Raw genomic sequence first — 23,399 nt, forward strand, 5'->3', positions numbered from 1 at the left:
AATGTCTTGATATCCTTCCTGAAATATGGTTCTCAGAGTTGGACAGAAGGCTTCAGCTGAGGCCTGACCAGTAAGTTAGAAAGGTTTAACATTTTGTACCCTATGCCTCTATCTATTAAGCCAAGGATACTAGGGGAAAAAAAATCAACAGCCTTCTCAACTGGTCCTACCACAATCAAGATTTCTGTATGTAAACCATAAGGTCCAGATAGGGAGGGTGGGGAGGGAAAAGAGATGAGAAAAGTGGCAACCCTTTTTGCGGCCAGGGAAGGGAGCCCCTGAGACTTCCATGGTGGGTGGGGGTGGAGGTGCGGGGTGCTCATTCCACTTATGAGCACTGGGATGACAGCCCACTCTCAGTGCAGCCAGATTTTGCCAGCATGTTCCCTGCCCCCCTGCATGACAGTGTGAATACGCCCCTTTGAAGGTCATAAGGTCTGCAGAGAAAACCAGCATGTTTTCTCACCAGAAACAACACTACCATTTTTTTGGTAAGATTTCCCCCCGAAATATACTTGGATTTTCAAAAAGCATTCAATAAGGTACTGCACAAAAAGTTATAAAGGTAGTATATTAGCATGGAGAGAGGGTTAACTAATTAATGAAAGACAGAAAGTTGGGATAATAGGAGCATTTTATGGTCCTATAAAAGGAGCATATGCCAATTGATCCACAGGGATCGGTGCTGAAGTCACTATTATTTACAGTATACATTAATGACTTGGATGGGAGAAGTGAGGACACTCTTGTCAAGTTTATAATGGCACAAGAAATAGTTGGCAAGGCAAGTGGTGGGGATGACACAATGAGTTTACAGAGAGATATAGGCTGGTTAAGTGAATGGGCAAAAACGTGGCAGATGAAATGTAACATAGCAAAGGTTGAAGAATAAAGGAGCTGAATATTATTTAAATGGGGAAAGACTGCAGAAAGCTGCAGCACAGAGAGAATTTGAGTGTCCTTGTGTGTAAGTCACAAAAAGCCAGCATGCAAATTCAGCAAATAATAGGGAAGGCAAATGGAACATTGGCTTTTATCTCAGAGGGAATGGAGTATAAATATAAATTTAGAGAAGTCTTGCTAAAACTGTACAAAGCACTAGTTTGACCACACCTAGAATACTGTGACAGTTTTGGTTTCCTTATCTAAGGAAAGATGTACTGGCAGTGGAGACAATCCAAAGAAGGTTGACTAGGTTAATCATGTGTCTAGATGAAGTTTCTTATGAGGACAGGTTAAATAAGTTCGGCCTGTACTTATTGGAGTTTAGAAGAATGAGAGGCGATCTTACTAAGACATATAGGATTTTCAGGGGGGCTCAACAGGGTAGATGCTGAGAGGTTGTTTCCCCTTGTAGGAGAATCTAGGACCGGAGGGCATAACCTTAAAGTGAGGGGCCACTCATTTAAGACAGAGATGAAGAGAAATTTCTTCTCTTGCCAATGACCAAAGTCAGGCTAACAGGTCTGTAATTTCCTGTCTGCTGCCTCCCTCCCTTCTTAAACAGTGGTGTTACCTTAGCTACTTTCCAGTCCTCTGGGACCCTCCCTGCCTTCAGTGATTCCTGAAAGATCACCATCAATGCCTCTGCAATTTCCTCAGCTTTTGCTTTTAAAACCCTGGGGTGTAGTCCATCCAATCCAGGTGATTTATCTGCCTTCAGACCTTTCAATTTCCCCAGAACCTTCTCCTTAGTGATGACCACTACACTCACCTGTGCCCCCTAACACTCCTGGAGCTCTGGTGTCCCACTGATGTCTTCCACCATGAAGACAGATACAAAGTAACTATTCAGTGAATCTGTGGAATTCTTTACTGCAGAGAGCTGTGAGGCTGGTTTGTTAGCAGATAGGAAATTATAGACCAGTTAGCCTTACTTCGGTTATTGGCAAGATTTTAGAGTTCATTATTAAAGATGAGATCGCGGGGTACTTGGAAGTGCATGATAAAGTGGACTGAGTCAGCACGGCTTCGTCAAGGGAAGGTCATGTCTGACAAATCTGTTAGAATTCTTTGAGGAGGTGGGAAGGAAGTTACATAAAGGAGAACCAGTAGATGTGATTTATTTAGATTTCCAGAAGGCCTTTGACAAGGTGCCCCATAGGAGACTGTTATATAAGTTAAGAGCCCATGGTGTTAAGGGTAAGATCTTGGCATGGACAGAAAATTGGCTGACTGGCAGAAGGCAGAGACTGGGATAAAGGGGCCTTTCTCAGGATGGCAGCCGGTGGCTAGTGGTATATCTCACGTGTCGGTGCTGGGGCCTCAACTTTTTACAATAAACATTAATGATTTAGAAAAAGGAACTGAAGGCACTGTTACTAAGTTTGCAGATGATACAAAGATATGTAGAGGGACAGTTAGTATTGAGGAAGCAGGAGGACTGCAGAGGGACTTGGACAGGTTAGGAGAGTGGGCAAAGAAGTGACAGATGGAATACAATGCGGAAAAGTGTGAGGTTATGCACTTTAGAAGGAGGAATGGAGGCATAGACTACTTTCTAAATGGAAAAATGCTTAGGAAATCAGAAACACAAAGGGACTTGGGCTCCTTGTTCAAGATTCTCTCAAGTTAACTTGCAGGTTCAATCGGCAGTTAGGAAGGCAAATGCAGTGTTAGTATTCATGTCGAGGGGGCTAGAATACAAAAACAGGGATGTACTCCTGAGGCTGTATAAGGCTCTAGTCAGACCCCATTTGGACGAGTTTAGAAGGATGAGATTACAGGATACTGCGAGACCTGGATAGACTGGACGTGGACAGGATGTTTCCACTAGTAGGAAAAACTAGAACGAAATGGCACAACCTCAGGCTAAAGAGGCGATCCTTTAAAACAGAGATGAGGAGGAATTTCTTCAGCCAGACAGTGATGAATCTGTGGAACTCTTTGCCGCAGAAGGCTGCGGAGGTCAGGTCATTGAGTGTCTTTAAGACAGGGATAGATAGGTTTTTGATTAATAAGGAGAACAGGGTTATAGGGAAAAGGCAGGGGAATGAGGATGAGAAAAATATCAGCCATGATTGAATGGCGGAGCAGACTCGATGGGCCGCGTGGCCTAATTTTGCTTCTATGTCTTATGGTCTTATGGAATGGTAGAGCAGACTTGATGGAACAAATGATCTGCTTCTGCTCCTGTCTCATCGCTGAAGGTAAGCATGCAGGTGCAGCAGGTGGTAAAAAAGGCAAATATTATGTTGGCCTCCATTGCGAGAGGTTTCAAGTACAGGAGCAGGGATGTGTTGTTGTATTTATATAGGGCCTTGGTGAGGCCACACCTAGAATATTGTGTGCAGTTTTGGTCTCCTTTTCTAAGGAAGGATGTTCTTACTCTCGTGGGAATGCAGCGAAGGTTTACCAGGCTGATTCCGGGGATGGCGGGAATGATGTATGAGGAGAGATTGACTAGGCTAGGATTGTTTTTGATGGAGTTCAGATGAATGAGGGGGGAATCTCATGGAGACTTAGAAAATTCTAACAGGACTAGACAGGGTAGATGCAGGAAGGATATTCACGATGATGGGTTTGTCCAGAATCAGGGGTCACAGTCTGAGGATTTGAGGTAGACCATGTAGGATGGAGTTGAGGAGACATTTCTTCACCCAAAGAGTTAGTAAGCCTGTGTACAGTAAGTAGTTGATGCCAAAACATTGAATGTATTCAAGAGGGAGCTGGATATAGTACTTGAGGCAAACAATGTCAGAGGTTATGGGGAGAAAGCAGGATTAGGCTATTGAGTTTGAGAATCAGCCATGGTCGTGATGAATGGCACAGCAGGCTTGAAAAGGCAAAGCACCTTCTCCTGCTCCTATCTTCTATGTTCCTTTGTTTCTAATACACTGGTAACATGGCTTAAAATCTCACCACAGCTGCTGGTGGAATGAATTAATAAGTTCCATTGATTACCAAAATCTAGAACTGAAAGCTAGTGTTAGTATTAGTAACCATGAAACTACCATTAGTTGATGTAAAAACTAATCTATTCACTCATGCCTTGGAGGGATATTCTTCCCTGTCAAAAGGAAATCTGCTGCCCTTACCTGATCTAGCCTACATGTGACTCCAGTTCCACAGCAATGTGGTTTATTGTTTAACTACCATTTGAAGTGACCTCTCAGTTCAAGTAAAATTAGGGATGGGCAACAACTGCTGACCTTGCCAGTCATGCCACATTGCATGAAATAATTAAAAAATAAATGATTCCTTCTAAAATTGATAATTTCATACTTTTCTGCATCAAATGTCTAAATCTACTAAATAGTAGAGGAAAATCTGTCATGATTCCTGATCCACACTGCCTCTATCATTAGGAAAGAAAGACAAATGCAATACAAGTAACTTTTTAAAACCTGTTAGCAAAAGTAACCACATGGATAACACAATGGACTATGTAACTTTATGTGTGTGAACTCCGATTCTAACACAGAAAATTATGACGTTGAACTGACTAAATGTGGTCATTTGTGGCTGGAACCAGAAAAATTACCATAAAAGCTGTTGGATTGTTGCAAGAGCACAACAAGTTTACTGATGTAGAAACAAAGCAACTTACTGGTTGCTCTCTGGTCTATTTGTGATACAAGTCCACACTGCATGTTTGACTCTTTAATGCCCTTAGGTCAATCCAGAAAGAATAATAAATATTTCTTGTCATAATTTGCAAAAATATACTTAGTTTGTAAAATATCTGAAAGAAAATTACAGACATTTCAAATTATCCATCACACAAATTACAGAAGTATTCCAGTTTTTTACATAGATCATTTTTGCACTTTCAGGAACTTAAATATTGGTTACATACAAAGGATAATTTTTTAAAAAATGTCAGTGCGGGGCTGGGTAACCTCACAATTTTTGCACCTAATATTTGCTTTCACTATTAGCGTTGATTTTAATAATAATACCATTTTGTTCTGACATTCAAGAAAATAGTTGTAATGAAATAATAATGTTAATATTTAGACCCAATACTCCAATTCAAAAAGGTTGCGTAAACTTGGTCTTGAAAACTCAATTGACTTAAATTCCTGTGTACCTTAATAATATTAAAACTAAATGAATCTTACCTAAAAGTGATAAGCAATTTTTTCTAGAAAATGCGCAGTGAAATTTAATCTCTAATTTTTATTGAGGTATGTCATATTGTACAATTGGAAATATTCAGTGTTGGAGAGTTTAGATGGTAGATGCCTGATAGGTTCATATGGCAAGCTTTCTTTTAGTGGAGGCATTAAAACATTTTTTAAAAAATGTGTCACTTTTGCTAAAATAGTAAATAAATGCACGTATTTTTGTGCAAATATTCCTATCTGTAGTTTCTAAGCATGTATTGCAGTGAATGAAAATAATTCTGCTTGTGAAATCTGGTTCCCTTTGATGAGATTTGATCTTATCAGAATTGACCTGATCTCAGATAATAGTAAATACCAACATTATCTTTAGATATTTCTGTAAGTGTTCATGGTGAAAGCTAATTGCTCACAGCTCTGTTCATTTAAGATAACGTAGCAATGTTTTGACTACACAGATTTTGATCCTGTTTGTGCGATTGTATTCTCTTCCCAACTTTTAATTGTGTTGACTTGGACATTGCAAAATCTACAGGGTACTTACATATGCACTGATCGTGTGCAAGCAAGCTGGTTCATACTTTTCCAATATACTGTTCAATGATAAAGTTTAGCATGTCGGCTAAAGAATTTCATTGTTGACCCAACTATGTAAACTGATCTTAAACATGGTTCAAAGACACTAGTTAACAAATGTTTGAACATTTGCTGTCAACATGATCTATCCTCACTTGCGCAGTAGTACATGAACTATTAACATGAAGTTTTATTGGGTTACATGAAAGACAGACTGACAGATTCTCAGCAATAGCTAAATTTTCAATTAAGTGAGGGAAATTTTAACCTAAATGGACTGATAAAATTAGGTAGTAAAGTGGTTTTACCATAATGTTTTCTCCACTGAAGTTAATGAGGAATAATATTAAGTGGGGTGTAAAATTAGTGTTACTCTTGTTCCATAAGACCAGAAGATATAGGAGCAGAATCTGGCCATTTGGCCAATCAAGTCTGCTCCACCATTCAATCATGGCTAATAAGTTTGTCAACCTCATTCTCCCGCTTTTTCCCCTTAACATTTGATCACTTTACCAATCAAGAATTTATCTATTTCTGTCTTAAATACCCTCAATAACCTAGCCTCTGTGGCCTTTGGTGGCAATGAATCCCATAGATTCACCCCCCCACTGGCTGAAGAAATTCCTCCTCATCTCAGTTCTGAAGGGTTGTCCCTTTACTCTGAAGTTGTGTCCTAGTCTCTCCTACTAATGGAAACATCTTCAAGTTGCAATGAGATCATTCCTTATCCTTTTAAACGCCATTGAGTAGATGCAGAGTTCTCAAATGCTTTTCATTCCTGGGATCATTCTCATGAACTTCTTCTGGACCCTCTCCAAGGCGGTGGATGGAACAGTCAACATATGTATAGGCTGGAGGAATTTGGTGCAGTGCCATAAATGTTCAATGACCTTCTTTGCTCTCTTGCATGCAACACAAGACTCTGATGACAGTCCAGCTGGGGAACTGATGCTCCTGAACATGGAAGGAATATGTGTTTGGAGGACTTGCTAAACCCTCAGCAAAGCTTGGAATCCCAGTACTTTTGATGACTTGCCAATGTTGGCACATTTTTCTTATTTATCTGAACTGTTGATATTTGTCCTCAAGGAAGGAAAGGATGAACAATACCAGGGAGAGGACTCTCACTGAAGGTGGAGGAGTGGCCCAGGTCACCATTGTCACTACCATGAAGGAAGAGTTATGAAAATCACCAGCATTCCCCCTAGGACTTAATCAAGGAAGGAAAAATGGACATCCTGGTGGAGACTCCTATGCAGCAGTTCTCTGAGGAGACCACACTGATATGCACAGAATCCTAGCAACACTGTGTAACATGGACTGGTTAGTGGCGTTGATGGTGTAAAGGTGAATGGAGCGGGTACCCGTTGTGCTGCAGCTTGTTCTCACCTCCAGCCAATCAAAGTGCCAGCTAAGAGTCAAAACTTTCCCAATGAGGATGAAGAATTGTCTCCTCCAAGGAAACTGTCATTTTCATCACCCTCCTTAGCGGCTTTAAGGGACGACATATGGGGCAGGGCTGCCTTTGCACTGATGCTGGTGCAGCAGCCTTTGGACATTTCGCCACTGAAACTTCCACAATGAGGACGAAGACCAGGAGGATGATTCTCCTATTCTTCTCAACCTTCTATTCCTTCTCTTTCTTGTCCTGCTTCTCCCCCTCCTTAGTGGTCATTAAAGTCTGCAGCTCTCTGAAGGGCCATGTTATGGAGAGTGCAACAGCCACAATGCACAAGACCCTTGTAAGTGTGTACTGCACTGTTCCATCCGATTGGTCCAGGCACCGGAACTGCATCTTTCAAAACCTAATGGCCTGTTTGATGGTGGTCCTTGTGAACAGATGTCTTTGATAGTAGCATCTCTGTCTCTTGTGATAGAATTCATACCTTCAGTTTTTAAGTTGAAAGTGAGAGAAAGGAGAGGGAAATGTGAAGGCTTGCACCTAAACCCTGGAGAGAGAAGTTAGCAAGAGAGAAACGAGATAAGGAAAGAGAAAGAGAATTTCAGAGAAAGAGGCCAGACAGTATGAGCTGTTTGAAAAGTTTAGGTTGTGGGGTAAAAGAGAGGCTAACAGTTCAGACAATGAGTTGAGTCTCACTCAAAGTTTTGCTTTAACGAAGAATCATTACCTGGTCCCTAAATTCACTGAGGATAGAAATTTTGTCTTGATTGAGAAAGTGGCCACAAAGCAAAGGTAGCTAAAGGAAAATGGATTCTTACTTTTCAAAGTGCCTGGATGAAAAAACCAATGGATACTCATTCAAATTCATCCAAAGAGCAATGTTCACATATGAGATAATTAAAACTATGGTGCGTAATGCTTACAAGCTTGTCCCCAAAGACTTTTAATTACAATTTTGGATTTGGAAGAAAAGACAGAATCAAACGTGCGTAGAATTTTCTAGGGAGAAAGAAATGTTGTTTAACTGGTGATTTTGTTTAATGAAAGAAATTCAAGGAGACTCTTGAGAATGTGAGGGAAATAATAATAAATAAAAGAATTTAGAAACAGCAACCCAGTAACTATTAGGTCACACCTGGAAGACTAAAATTTTGAAAGTAAGGCAAGCTGTAATTCTGGCAGGTGGGTAGAGAGGCATGTAGGTGGCAGTGGATATCCATTTTGTAAACCCACAGGGAAGTAGGAAGAATAGAATGTTTGGGAATGGAAACAATTTTGGCATTAAGGAGAAGGCGGAAGCTGTTCTGGTCAATAAAAATGATAGTAAAGAGGATAAAAGTAAGGTGGATAAACCAGTATGTTTCCACTGCCGTAAGACAGTGCGTGTAAAAGCAAATTGTTGGAAGCTGAAAGTTAAATCATTGGCAGTATTAGGGATATCCAAGGAGTCTTTGCAGAGACTATTGCTAAAGTAAATGGGTGATGCAACAGTATAATTGCAAAGTGTTCCCTTAGGACCTTTCATGACCACCAGATGTCTTAAAGCTTTATAGCCAATGGAGTGTTTTATAAGTGTAGTCATATTGTACTGTAGGAATTGTGGCGGCCAATTTGTGAACGACAAACCCCCGCAAACAACAATGTGATAATGATCAGATAATCTACTATTTTTAAAAATGTTGATTGAGGGATAATTATTGACCAGGACACAAGGGATAACTCCCCTGCTCGCTTTTGAATAGTGTCAAGAAATCTTTTATACCTAAGAGGGCAGCTGGGAGCTTAGTTCACTGTCTCATCTGTCTCTAAAGGTCGGTACCTCAGAGAGTGCTACCTTGAAATGAACTTTTCATTTTTGTTCGCAAATCCTGGAGTGGGACTTCAATCACTAACTCAGACGTGAGAATGTAAAGGCAGGGAAAGATTGGGATGAAGGGAGAGGAAAGAGCCAAAAATGAAAGCCTGTGATGGATGGAACATAGGGCAGACTAAATGACAAAAGGGATGTTTGTGCAAAGCAAAAGCAGATTTTAATGGAACGAGGAAAGAAGATGTGTCGTGAGCAGCAGTTGGGAAATGATGGCTCATTGTCAACTCATGTGCGATTCCCAAACTTCATTGATCAAATCCATTTTAGAAAATCACTGTCTCAATTTGTTTCTGATTTAAAAGGAATGTCAGATATTTAATAATCCCTATGGATATCTTACAGATCGGAGCTGAAATTCGTGCAATGCTCAATCACAAAAATACATAAATTCTTTCAAACATTTGCTTGGATCAAAAGTCAGAACAAATTATAGTTGCAATGTTTTGCCAAGCAAAGTTTGTGACATTCATCAATAATATTTTTGCCAGATAGTAATGCCAACAGACATTTTTTACAACTTACAGAAAACATTGGCAAAATTGGAGGGGTTGAAAAAACTATAAAGAATAAATGTGTCTCTATCTTGTTTACCATTATTATTGCCAGTTATGTAATACCTTTGAGACTATTAAGATATTGGGTGAGATTTTCTGGCTGTTCCCGCTAGCAGAATCTTCTGGTCCTACCGACAGTGATGCCCCACCATGGGTCCCCCAGCGGCAGAGGTTGCGAACAATAGGAAACCCCATTGACAGTTTCAGGCCCAGATTATCCCACCATCGGCCATTAAAAAGGCACCTCCGCCATTGCAGAATATATCACCAGGATTGAGGGGAGGGGGATAAAATCCTGCATTGCTTTTTTTGTTATTTATGTTGCCAACCTTTGATCTTAAGTATAAAATTGAAATGTAAAATCATCACCAACAGCTGCCATCCAAAAAAGAGGCAGAGGACGTGAGCTGAAATTATTGAACTCAATGTTGAATCCCAAAGGCTACAAGACAACCAAATTAAAGATAAGGTACTATTCCTTGAATTTGTGATGAATTTCATTGGAACAGTGGAAGAAGCCATGGATAGAAAGGTCTGAATGGGAATGGGGTGGAGAATCAAAATGACAAGTGAGCGGAAGCTCAGAATCACGTTTGCAGACTAAATAGAGGTGTTTGGCAAAATAGTCATCCAATCTGCATTTGGTCCCCCCAGTATAGAGCAGATTGCATTATGGCTACAGTATACAAAACTGAAAATAACATTAAAATCACTGTTTTACCTGGAAAGTGCATTGAAAGACACGGTGGAAAGGGAGTGTGTGTTGGAGATGATTGAGGAATAAAGGGAAGGTTGATGTGACAGAAATGGCAGAGGATGATGCATTGAATGTAAACACTGGTAGGGAAGAAGGTGAGGACAAAGTGAGTTCTGTTATAGTTCTGGGAGGGGGAGCGGGGTGAGAGCAGAGATGTGGGAAATGGAACTGATACGCTTGAGGCTCTTGTCAACTGCAGAGGAAGTCATCGTTCATTGAGGAGAAAGGAAGGCATATCAAAAGCACTGGTTTGAAAGGTAACATTATCAGAACAGATGTGATGGAGAAGGAAAAACTAGGCAAACAAGAAGTTGTTTTTGAGATAGCTTTGGAAATCAGTGAAGTTATAATGGGTAACAGTGACTGTTTTCCAGCTACAATGGATTATAGAGAGAATCTGCCATGAGGAATAATGGTATTAAATTAATTCTAAATCCATAATCATCTGAACAGCATGATTTCAGGTTGACTTGTGAATAGTCTTTGGTCTAATTTGTATTATTTTATCTTCAACTTGACAAACTCCTTTATAAGTGTTCACTTGTACATGTAGAACAGAAATTTTACCCATAGCATCCTGCCAGATGTTGGGGAAGCAGCTGTGTTCCATAACTCTAACTTCACCAATAAAAAATTAATATTCTTTGGTGTTAGGTTTTAAAATAATTTTTATCTACCGTGTAAGAGTCCAGTGGCAGGTATCCAAACTCATTCCATGGAGTGTGTGTCTGTTTTCAATGGTGACCTATTTGGAGTGGAATCTAATTCCTGACAGTGCCAAATAATGTTTGCTTTTCCAGTGATTTGAGCAAATTGATTGATGTGATGGATTGCAGTCATGATATTGGATACACATTCAGCACATCCCTGCATACTATTTCTCTTTATAAATAAGGAATGTACAATTCCAGCATTTTCTGTTCTAATTTTAGTTGCGGGGAGACCAGTTTTGCATCACAATGAAGTATATTTGTTCCAAGGTGGTTTGGGAATATTTGTTACTTGCATGTTAAGATCAGGATTGGATTTTTAGTTTTTGAATTTTTCAAGTTTATTGATTCCAACATATCTTGGTTTTACAACCTGCTCAACATTGACTTCAATGAAGATAAAAATCAGCGTTTATAAAACCAGAGCTATGCCTGATCCCATCACTTTCTCGGTGGACAGATTAGGTTAAAATTACTCCTAATCTTGGCACAGATTTTGCGGAGATGGCACATGCTATTGACTGAAAGTTGCCCAGCTCTGTGGCGCGATTTCCATTATTATGATGTCCATTTCATTCTGGTACCAGCTCACAGTGATCTGTGGGAATCTACGAACAGCAAAGTCCTCAGGCAGGCTATCCAGCCAATCTGATTGAAGAATTCTGACAGGAAGGAAACCAGGAAGTTAGAAGATCTGTTTTTAATCACTTACCTGAGGGCAAAATGAAGATTAGGGTATACTGTAGCATTAGGATAGAAGCTGAAGCTTCATAAGTAAACTTTTAAAAATAAGTAGCTGTTTTTTCTTGCATTTTGAAAAATCTATGACATTTTTACCATGGAAATGGGTAAATGACAATGCAGACTTAAAATTATTTTTCAAGGATGCAAAGGTTGTTCACAATAATTATGAATCGTAAGCAGTTGAAAAATCAGTTACAACTCATTCAACAAAGCTTAATATTTTGAAAATTTTTGTTTTAAACAATGAAAATAACATGCAGAAAGTTGAAATTCACATCAAACCATTTATTTTTACACCCACTGCATCTGCAAAGATTGCAGCAGTGCAACCTGCAGAACATTAGGGTATTCCTGGACAGTAACTTCTGGATTTCTGTATTTAACTGTGCATTGTGTGGACACCAGACATTGCTGACAGTTTCATAGAATAATGGCAGCAAATACTGACAATTTCAAGATATTTGCAACCATAAAATCTCAGCCAATATTTTCTGAAAGACAGGCATAGTTTAATTCCCTGCAATTGCATTACTAGAGATTGGATTGATTTGCACACTCTATGAAGACATAACCCAATTTCCATTTAACTTCCAGCAATCTAATGATTCTACCTTCACTTGGGGGTTGAATACTTTCTCTTCCACTACATGACTTGAAATTAGATAGCTCCCCATGACATTTCCCATGACAGGGCCTCTTGACCAATGATTCAGAGATTCCTAATATCTTGCATAAAATGGTGACATATGTGAGCACTAAACATATGTCCCCTCGTGTGCAAACATCATGATTTCATTCTCCAATGTTATACAACTGCAAGGCATTTATCATGGAATTATATAGTGTGCAGAATAAAATAAAAAGAATGTTACACACACAGAGATAAGTATTTCCAACTGACTTTACCAATAATTGCGAATCATTAAATGAGCAAAAATGAAGAAAGCTCTGTCTGAAATTTATAAAATCCATGATTGATGCATGATTCTATTTAGCCTCACTGTTCTGTAGCAGGACACCAGTTGTTTAGTTAAGAAAATCAGAAACATGTATTAAACACGAATGTGCTTTTATTCCAGTAAGGTCCATTCCATCACTTGGCTCCAAATCTCACATCTTTGATGTGTTGAAATACATGATAATATTTTGTTTTATTTCCTGTCACTGATTAATAAATCAATTAAGGGGACAAGTCATTTTGAAAGAGTCTGTAAACTAAATTCTCAGGAATTTCCAATTGTTTTGAGCAGGATGAGGTTAAGCATTTCCTGTAATGCTTCTTTAAGTTCCCCTTTCCTGATCAATTGATTAGGGAATAAATGGGTTCATTTCTGGCACATAGACTCACATTATCTTTCTGGTGTTTGCATGTCCTCAATAAAGTATCTGTTTTTTATTGTTGGGAATGATGTAGCCCTTCTTGGTTTGCCAGAAAGCTTCAAAGGATGGTTGTGGCAGTTGTGCAAGTTGTTTTGTAATCTAACCCAAACAAGTAATCAGCCAAGGAAACTTTACAGTCTACTTTTTCATTGGAATACAATGAGCACAATTGTTTATGCTTTTGGAGATATTTTTGGACCGGAATTTGGTAGCCCCCTACGCGTTACTCTCCTAGTTATAGAATAACAGATGGTTTTGTAACAATGCAGCCTAGCAGTTCTGATGATGATGTAGACTGTTAGACATTCGTCATTCTTTGTACCATAGCTTCTTTCTCCCACTCTATTTATATATATTGTGACATTTTGAATTTGTTTTCGCCATTATGTAATGAAAACACAGAATGCATAGATTAAAGATCTACAAAGGTGAGAATGGCCAAGTTACTTGTTCATATAACTGTACTGTAAGAGAGATTTGCCACTTCAGTACTCCTAGTGAATGCCAAGAACACAAATTGCCATCTGTCAGTCCATGCTTTTCACCCATTCCTTTTAATGGTTGGAAAATTATTGGCTCGGGATGTACAATTTCGTAACATATGATTTCAATGTGGATGGGTGGCATGGGCAATGAAAATCTCAGTAACATTTTAGAACTTCTTCTTGCCTATATAAACAATTCAATGTTGAATATATTGGAATAACATTCCTATATTTGCTGTTTAAATCTGCTCCCTTTAAATGGGTTGCTACCATCAATAAAATAATGGGCAGCATAGAACCATGATCTAAGATGAGGGTGGGCAAGAGAGGGCCTTAAGTGGCCAAACTGGGACAAGCGTGGTCCTCCTATCTGAGGCCCTGCCCAGATATAAAATCACTATTAAGTTGGGGTAGGTGGGAGCCCAGAGGGAATTCAATCCATGGAACTACACAGTTCTTCACCCTGCCTCAGAACCTGCTGTGGGATGGGCAAAGAACATAACATTCTGACTTTTAAGATTCTAGTTAGAGTAGTACAGTGAACCTTTGAGCTCTATACTACAGGATGGATATTTAGACTTTTACAAAGTTTGTTCAAAGATGAGATACAAATGGAAGAAAAACTTGAAAATCTTTTTTGTTATAACAATGTAGATTACAATTCAATTCAAAACTTTTTTCATGGACCTTCTTTTCTATGTCCTTCAGTTGTGCTGAAACATTATTAAGGTTTGAATTTGAATCACAGATGATTTGCCAGAGCAGAAAGTAATCAAATGTTAAGTATTTCTTCCATGTTTTGGTACAAAAAAGTACAAAGATTAGAAGATGAACATTAAATTGTTGAATGGCATTTTTGAGAGTTCTGTAGGATTAAAGGGCTAAAAAAATGTTTCAGTAAACTTCTAACCAATCAGTGAAAGAAATCCCTGTCCAATTTCTGAGCTCACCATGTTGCCACCTAAGGGTAACCCAGGTAACAGCACTATGGACCTGAAATTCCTGGACACCCATATCATTGGTTTTCTTTAGGAGAGGGGAGGTGGGCGGAAGGAGATGGCAAGAATTGTGACTGCCACTCTGCCCCAGCCCAGACATTGCCTGAAATTCTGGGGACAGGATCATTTACATAAAATAGGTGCACATCTGTGCACTTACCATGTTCCCTAAACTTCTGCTCCCAGGGGGAAGGCAGGATTTTCAAAGTGAATCTTGGCTGTTCTACAACTAGAACAGGTCAGTTCTGATTCAGTGGAAAATTTAACTTTAAAAAGAGAGATCCATTTTGTAGTAATTTAGCTAAACAACAGTTTCCTATAACCAACATCCTTTATTGTGCAGCAAAGGCAAAGGCTGCTCCATGGCTTAGAGTCAGACAATCTTCATCTTGGGATCTAACACACTAGTCTGGATAAAGTTACAGGGCTAAAAACCCCCTGCTGGCTGCTTCCCATTAGGCAAATCTGCACTTGGTCAATAAGGCAGCTCATACTCCACAAAATATAGAGAGAGTATATATAGAGAGAGTAGGAGGGAGCTAAAAAGGGGAATTAGAAGGGCGAAGAGAGGGCATGAAATGGCTTTGGCTGGTAGGATTAAGGAAAATCCGAAGGCATTTTATTCCTATGTTAGGAGCAAAAGAGTATTTAGAAGGAAAATTGGTCCTCTTAGAGACAAAAGTGGGGAGATATGTATTGAGTCAGAGGGAATGGGGGAGCTCCTGAATGAATACTTTGCGTCGGTATTCACGAAGGAGAGGGGTTCGGAATCATGCGGTCTGTTAGAGGGAGCTGAGGATCAGCTGCAGGAAATATCTATTACGAGGGAGGAAGTGCTAGGGCTTTTAGGTAGCGTAAGGATGGATAAAGCTCCGGGGCCTGATGGTATTCATCCCAGGCTGCTTAGGGAGGTGAAAGATGAAATTGCTGGGCCTCTGGCGCAAATCTTTGTCTCTTCTTTGGACACAGGTGAGGTCCCAGAAGACTGGAGGGTAGCAAATGTGGTACTGCTGTTCAAAAAAGGTAGCAGGGATAACCCTGGAAATTATAGGCCGGTGAGTTTGACATCGGTGGTAGGGAAATTAATGGAAAAAGTACTTAGGGGTAGGATGTATGAGCATTTGGAGCGTTGCGGTCTGATTGGGGATACGCAACATGGCTTTGTTAGAGGGAGGTCTTGCCTTACGAATCCAGTGGAATTCTTTGAGGAGGTGACAAAAACGGTTGACGATGGGAGAGCCGTTGATGTCATCTATATGGATTTCAGTAAGGCGTTTGACAAAGTCCCTCATGGTAGGCTGGTAGAAAAGGTTAAGGCGCATGGGATACGAGGTCAGGTAGCTAGGTGGATTGAGAACCGGCTGGGTAATAGGAGACAGAGGGTAGTTGTGGAGGGGACTTTGTCCAGCTGGAGGCCAGTGACCAGTGGTGTGCCGCAGGGCTCAGTACTGGGACCTCTCCTCTTTGTAGTCTACATAAATGACTTGGAAGAGAGCGTAGGTGGTGTGATCAGCAAGTTTGCTGATGACACCAAGATGGCAGGGTTGGCGGGTACCGAAGTGGATTGTGAGGTGATACAACAGGATATAGATAGGTTATAGATAGACACGCAGGGTAGAATAGGTGTAGGGTGATGCGGCGGCGCGGGCTTGTTGGGCCGAAGGGCCTGTTTCCTGTGCTGGGTTGTTCTTTGTTCTTTGTTTAAAATGCATGGGTAGATCTATTGATGATTCCCTATGGCCTTCGTGGTAGTCATAACATATTTCATGGTAGCCAACTTCTTAATGTCAATTGGTTACTCTACAATGGGGTTATTAGGAAATTGGTATCTTAGACCCCACTTTTTCCAAAATTTTGTCTTTGTGCACAAATGCCTCCAGATTTTACATGGGATTTGCGTTGGGTCAATGGCAGGATTTCATTTGGATTCTGTCGATCCCTCTTATCATTGGCACAGAGTGGTTGCCTTCTTCCCTGTCAATTTCTCATCATGGGGAGAATATGAAATGATCATCCAATGGCACCAGAACCCAACCAAAACTCGATACCCCATTTATATTTGAGAAGTACATTTGCTGCCTGGGTATTTCATGCCCTGCTGACATCCTGTTTAGCGCCAGGGTGCACTGGGGGAACTGTACAAGTTTTGATGAAAGATGTGCTATTTCCAGGGTGCCATTGAGTGCATTCAGGTTGCCAATCAGATGTCTTATTAACAGCTGATGGAATAGGAAGAGAAAAAAATGATGCAGGGGTGTGGTTGGTGTTTGGGGAAGGTGTGGTGGAAAGCAGGAACAATGCAGCCAACGCAGAAAGTCCTAGTTTTCATTGACACAGTGAAGTGGTTGGTAGCATTTTTGTTCTTTGTTTCTGGCTCTGGATGAAAAAAGGGGAAAGTTTTACTTAGGTTTTAAAACAACATAATGCGTAGGAATTCACAGCAGTTTCCTGCTTCTGCTCCCAGATCCTAATCTGCAGTTTCTGTCTGGAGAAGACGGTTTTAAACTGGTCGGCTAATTATACTGACAGATATTCAAGAGATGGGCTGGAATTCATTGGCCATTCATGCCCCGCCGCTGCTGCCAGTGAGGATGGAGAATTTGGCGCTCAGCCAAATCGCCATTCACTACAGTGCGATCAGAGAATCCTAGTGGAAGGGGCAGCTGGAGAATCCCATCCACAATCTCTAACTCACAAAGTGATGTTTGACATCATTTGATGCCTACTTAGTGATCTTTCCTGACACCACTGGGGAGCTGGGGTGGAAAATGCTGCATGGTACAGTACCCCAAATCAATACTTAATCCATTTAACAGATGCCCTAGCTACATATACGTTCTACAGTCAGAACCAAACTGTGTTCTGTGTTCTGCGGCTGTATAGGGCATTGGTGAGGCCGCAGCTGGAGTACTGTGTGCAGTTTTGGTCGCCACACTTACGCAAGGATATTTTGGCCTTGGAGGGAGTGCAGAGGAGGTTTACTAGGCTGATGAGGGGGTTGAGCTATGAGGAGAGGCTGAATAAACTAGGCTTGTACTCGTTAGAGTTTAGAAGAATGAGGGGAGATCTCATTGAGACATATAAGATGATGAATGGGATGGATAGGATAGAGGTGGAGAGACTCTTCCCGCTCAGAAAGGACAGTAGGACTAGGGGGCACAGCCTCAAGATAAAGGGGGGGCGGTTTAGAACGGAGTTGAGGAGGAACTTCTTCACTCAAAGGATGGTGAATCTCTGGAATTCTCTGCGCGTTGAGGTGGTGGAGGCTGCCTCGCTAAATATTTTTAAGATGCGGGTTGATGGGTTTTTGATAAGCGAGGGGATTAAGGGTTATGGGGAGAGGGCGGGAATGTGGAACTGAGACACGACAGATCAGCCATGATCTTATTGAATGGCGGGGCAGGCTCGAGGGGCTAGATGGCCTACTCCTGCTCCTATTTCTTATGTTCTTATGTGTTCTGTATTTATGTATGATAACAGGGATTCTAGTGCTTTGTTCACTACTTGAAGGGGCTGCAACCTCAATTTTTGATGTAACCTTTCCAGATTTGGTACATGCCAGAAGGCTATCTAGAGTCTGCTCATGGGCCTCTGAAAAGACCCAAATGTAAAGCCAAAAAACAAAAGATCACTGATTGCCCATCTTCTGATCTTTAATGGAGTAGAACTCTGATGTTTTTCATAAACAATGGACACCACAGAATCTGAAGTTTCCACAGTGCTTCCCTTGATTATTTACCCAGATTCTCTGAGGAGTTTCTGTCAATATTATGGTGGAAGATGAGAGAACTCTCATGAAAAACGACCCTCAATTGTTTAATTGCAAAGGGAACATTTTAATTTGAATTCAGTAGCACTGATACTGGAAGAGGAGAGACAGGCTTGGCGTAGGCTGCAGAACTTTTGTAGATCCAGGAGGAAGACTTGGCTAGTGCTACCAAGACTGAAAGCAAGAGGTGACTGCATTTCAGCTGGCAGTGGGACATAGTCCCTGTGGTGTTATTCAAGTGGCCACTGCCAGGGTTGCTGTCTAATTAAGGCTGGTGACTCATCCCAAGAGTTTCCAGTCCAAGCAGAGGATTGTCAGCTCTGCAACTCCAGCAAAAACCGCCATGGCTGCTATATGGAGAGGGCCGCTCAATGGCTGGGCACCAAAGAGGAGTAAGCGGAGTTGGTGAAAGCCAGTGACAAGGAGACACGTTCCAGTGATTGAGATGGGGATCTATTAAGTACTTATGGTGCTGTCAGTGGTGGGGCAGCCATTGCTGCCAGGGGACTCTTCTGAGGGCCATGGAATGTTCAAAAAGGAGTGACCTTTCCTGAAGCCTGCTTGAAGGCCATCAGGTTTTATTGGAACGCTTCCCCATGTGGGAAGGTGGCTCCCGACAAAGGCAACATGCTTTCAGAGATGGGAATTTCCTTTAATTGGTCTCTCAAGGGGCTCAGTTGGGCTCCAGGCTGCCAATTTCTTTGCTGCTGGCAAAGTGCATGGTGGTTGGAAGATGACAGGCCCACTACCTACTGCCCTTTTTTGTCATTGTGCCAACCTGCCTACCTCCCAGTCCATCCCCAAAACATAAGTAAAGTTCAGTCCACTATGTCTCTTCCTGTATAAGTCATTTTAATCTAGATTTTTGTTTGATTGCATTTTAATTTCCTGCTAATATCTCTTCCCAGTACTGGCAAAGTATTGTATCTGATGTGTCTTTCAAATGATATCACAAATTTTTTATTTTCAGATTTCCAATATTCATGATCTTTCTCCACATCATTCCCATCCCAACCCATAATCCCGTTGTCTAGAAAAATTGTTGTATGATCTTTAATATCAAGGGCACAATAAAGTTCAAATGTCAGTTCAGCTGGGATTCAAGGCTCGTTCCCCTGAATGGAATATTGTACATTATTGTTCAAGCTACTGGGCCATCCTAAGTTCTGTTTATAATGACTGTTTAGAATTAAAATAAAAATGTTTACATAAAAGTTAGAGTCACTTTCTTTTTCCAATGTCTGATTGAGTCCCGACTGAGACATTCTTTGCAGCTGGACCCAATTCCTCAGTAATCATTCTATATGTAATTTATAGAAAGCCAAGTGCAAATATGAATCTGATCCAAGCAAAATATTTCTTGGCAGTCCAATTATGTACATTTCAGGATTCGATGATAAAATGTTATGAGGATTGCTTTAAAGATAATGAACACTGATGGGCATTTCTGATACCACAGTGTTAACTGCAGACAGTAGATTACATCAGCACTCATCACTCTTAAGCAATTATTTGGCAATCGAGTTTTTAATTTGCTTGTGACTCTATTTCTGTCTTTGAATAAAATGTGGAGAAATTTCTGTGCGAGGCCAGACAGACAATGCTGAGAGGCTGACTGAGATCCTGTCTCTACACAAAGCCCACACACACACACACACACACACACACACACACACACACACACACACACACACACACACACACAGCCACACCTTCCAGCAGGGCTCACTGAATTTCAGTTAGGAGTGGAAACTTTGGTTGTATCTTCCCTTCATAGCCTAAAGGATATACTTCTGATTTGCCTTTTGCGCTGTTTCCACCCATCTCTGTAGTTTTATGGTTCATTACATTATGGTTGTTTTCAATTACGTCTGTTTATTAAGAGAGTTGGGTCCACATTTAGAACTGTTTTACTGAAAGAACTTCCTTAGTCCTCCTATGCCCACCAATAACATGATTATTTCAATGTTCTTTGCCTGAATATAAAAGGGTCTTGTTCCTCTAAATGAAACATTCTACAAGTTATAAACATATGAAACCTTAAAAGTTACAGTACTGTTTAAGCACAAGAACAAAAATTGAGCATCCATCAATCAATGCTGCCTTGATTTGAACCAGAGAATGCAATGTGATGTCAGCTGTTAATTCTATAATTAGAATAAGATCAATAATCATAAATAAACAGATTTCAAGATGTGTGGGATTGGATTCTCCTTTTCCTGACAAGAAATCTTCACCAGCACTTGCTCCCTGACATAACTCTGCCACATTTTCCTGTGTTAGGGCTTTATCTGATATGTGGGACATACATTTCCATGATGATCCCTACCACTGAGAAGAAGAATATTCCATTCTTACTGCAGCAGAACCAACATTCAGGAGTCAGGTCCATCTCAAAGGAGCATTGAAGCTGCAAGGGTTTTCAGGCCTGCGTTAACTAAAAGGTAAAGGTTTGAGGCAGCATGCCTGTGATAGGCACCCACTAGTGAATCTTCTCCTTCCAAATAAATCATCAATGGACCTATTTCCACTGTTGTCGGGATTACCACCATCCTGCACTCAACAGTAATAGTAGAGGATGGAGAAATGGGTCAGCTTCCCAAGTCATGCCTTCCTGCCATAAGTAACATGTGATTGCTGGAGCAAGAGACAGCTGGTCTTCAGCAAGCTCAGAGAAGACACTTAAGATCAGGGCAGGAATACATTCTTATGCTTCACTAATTGATTTCTCTCCTTTTACTACAGCTTTTCCACTAAAATTTTGACAGAATACTGAATGACAATTCAGCCTGAAATCTCCTAATAGAATTGACCCCAGACCTTAGTAAAATTTAATGGGCTAGAATTCTTTTACCAGTCTGAGGTCCGAAAGATGTCGTAGGGAAACTTCAGCGATCTGGTGACGCCAGAAGTCTGCCAATTCTAGCTTCACAAAGGCCAGGGAGCATATAGTTGCATAGTGGTTAGCACTGCTGCCTCACAACACCTTGGGTGATTGTCTTTGTGGAGTCTGCATGGGTTTCCTCCAGGTGCTCCGGTTTCATCCCACATCAAAAGATATATTGATTAGGTGGATTAGCTGTGGTAAATGCACGACATTACAGGGTTAGGCAGGAGTGTAAGCCTGGGTAAGATACTCTTTTGGAGAGTTGATGCTGGCTCAATAGATTGAATGGCCTCCTTCTGCACTGCAGGAATTCTATGATTCCAGAACTTAAGTTTGCCTCTTTCCAGAGAAATGATAGTTGGGAAGGAATGGGGATTGTCTCAGCTAGGAGTACTTGCTCCTGCTCAGTCAGGGCCTGGTATTTGTGCCAGTAGTGAGTGGAGGGGGTACTGTCCTCCACAAGCTATTTTCGAGAGACACTCCGGAGAACGTCTTATCCGAGTTTTATTGTTGCTCGTCGACAGTGTCGTGCACTTCTGAAAGGAATCAGAGCGTGTTATAAGACTACTGCTTACACAGAGGGGATTTTCCCATTCTGCCTCAGTGAATGGAGATTTGGCTGGACACCAAATTCTCCGACTTTGCTATAGTGGGAGTGTGGCACAAAAGGTTGAATGAGACCAGGCAAGAGACTAGTCATAGACCCCTTGCTAATCGGATGATTACATGGTTGGTTGGAAGGGGTAGGTGCTGGAGCAAACCCCCCCAAAGCTGAAAGATGGGCATAGATTTTGTTGGAAAGGTGCAAGTGGGATGCCATGGATGCATCCCATGGAGCACTGGTGTCCAGTTGCCCCCCCTGCTAATGAGAATTCCAATAAGGTTCATGTTGGAGGCCAAAATCAGATCATCCCAGCGAAAGTGTTGAGATCACAAACTAAGGAATTTTGGTTTCAAAGTCTTTGGTGAAACTTGTCATTGTTGTTTAGATTTTCTGGCTGTAATGTTACTCTTCACTACATGGGCGATAAACCAGAAGGGCAGATTTTTTTTAATACTTCTATGGCACGTGAGTGTTGCTGGCAAGGCCAACACTTGTCATTTGTAATTACACCTTATAAGGAGGTGCTGACTGTCTTCTTGAAGCGCTGCAATCCTTCTGGTGCTGATGCACTACTGAGATAGGAGTTTCTGGACTTGATCCTGTGACAGTGAAGAAATGGCGATAGTGCTCCAAGTCAGGATGGTGTGTGGCTTTGAGGGCAATTTACGGATAGTAGCATTCCCTTGTGTCTGCTGCCCTTGTCCTTCTAGCTGTTTTAGAATTCCTATGATGCCAGTCAAGCAGACTGCTTTCTCCTGGATGTTGTCAAGCTTCTGGAGTGTTGTTGGAGCTGCACTCATCCAGACAAGTGGAGAATATCCCATCACATTCCTGACTTGCAGGTGGTGGAGAAACTTTGGAGAGTCAGGAAATTAGTTACTCACCTCAGAATTCCATCCTCTGACTTGCAGTTGTAGTTGCAGTATTTACATAGCTTGTCCAGTTCAGTTTCTGGTAACCCCACCCTCCAGATGTTGATAGTGGGGGATTCAGCAACAGACAAGCAATTAAATGTAAGGTATACATAGTTAGATTCACTCTTGCTGGAGATGGTCATTGCCTGACACGTGTGGCGTAAATATTACTTGTCATTTATCAACCCAAGTTTCAATGTTGTCCAGATCTTGCTGCATGAGAACATGCATTGCTTCAGTATCTGAGAAATTGTGAATAGTACTGAATGTTGTGAAATCATCAGGAACATCCCCAATTCTGACCTTATGCTGGAAGAAAGACCATTTTTGAAGCAGTTGAAGATTGTTTGTTGGGCTTAGGACACTACACTGAAGAATTGCTGCAGCGATATCCGGGGACTGAGATAATTTATTTCCAGCAACCACACCATCTCCCTTTTTGCGAGAAATGACTCAAGAAATGACTTCAATTTTACTAGGGCTCTTTGATGCCACACTTAGTCCAATGCTTCCTTGATGTCAAGGGCAGTCACTCTCTCCTCCCTTTTGAATTCAGCCCTTCTGTCCATGTTTGAACCAAGTTTGTGATCACATCAGGAGCTCAGTGGTCCTGACAAAACCCAAACAGCATCAGTGAGCAGGCTATTCTGTGTAAGTGTCACTTGATAACACAGACTTGTAAA

The sequence above is a fragment of the Carcharhinus amblyrhynchos genome, chromosome 5 (assembly GCF_965287045.1).
Source record: "Carcharhinus amblyrhynchos chromosome 5, sCarAmb.v2.hapA, whole genome shotgun sequence".
Lineage (NCBI taxonomy): Eukaryota > Metazoa > Chordata > Chondrichthyes > Carcharhiniformes > Carcharhinidae > Carcharhinus > Carcharhinus amblyrhynchos.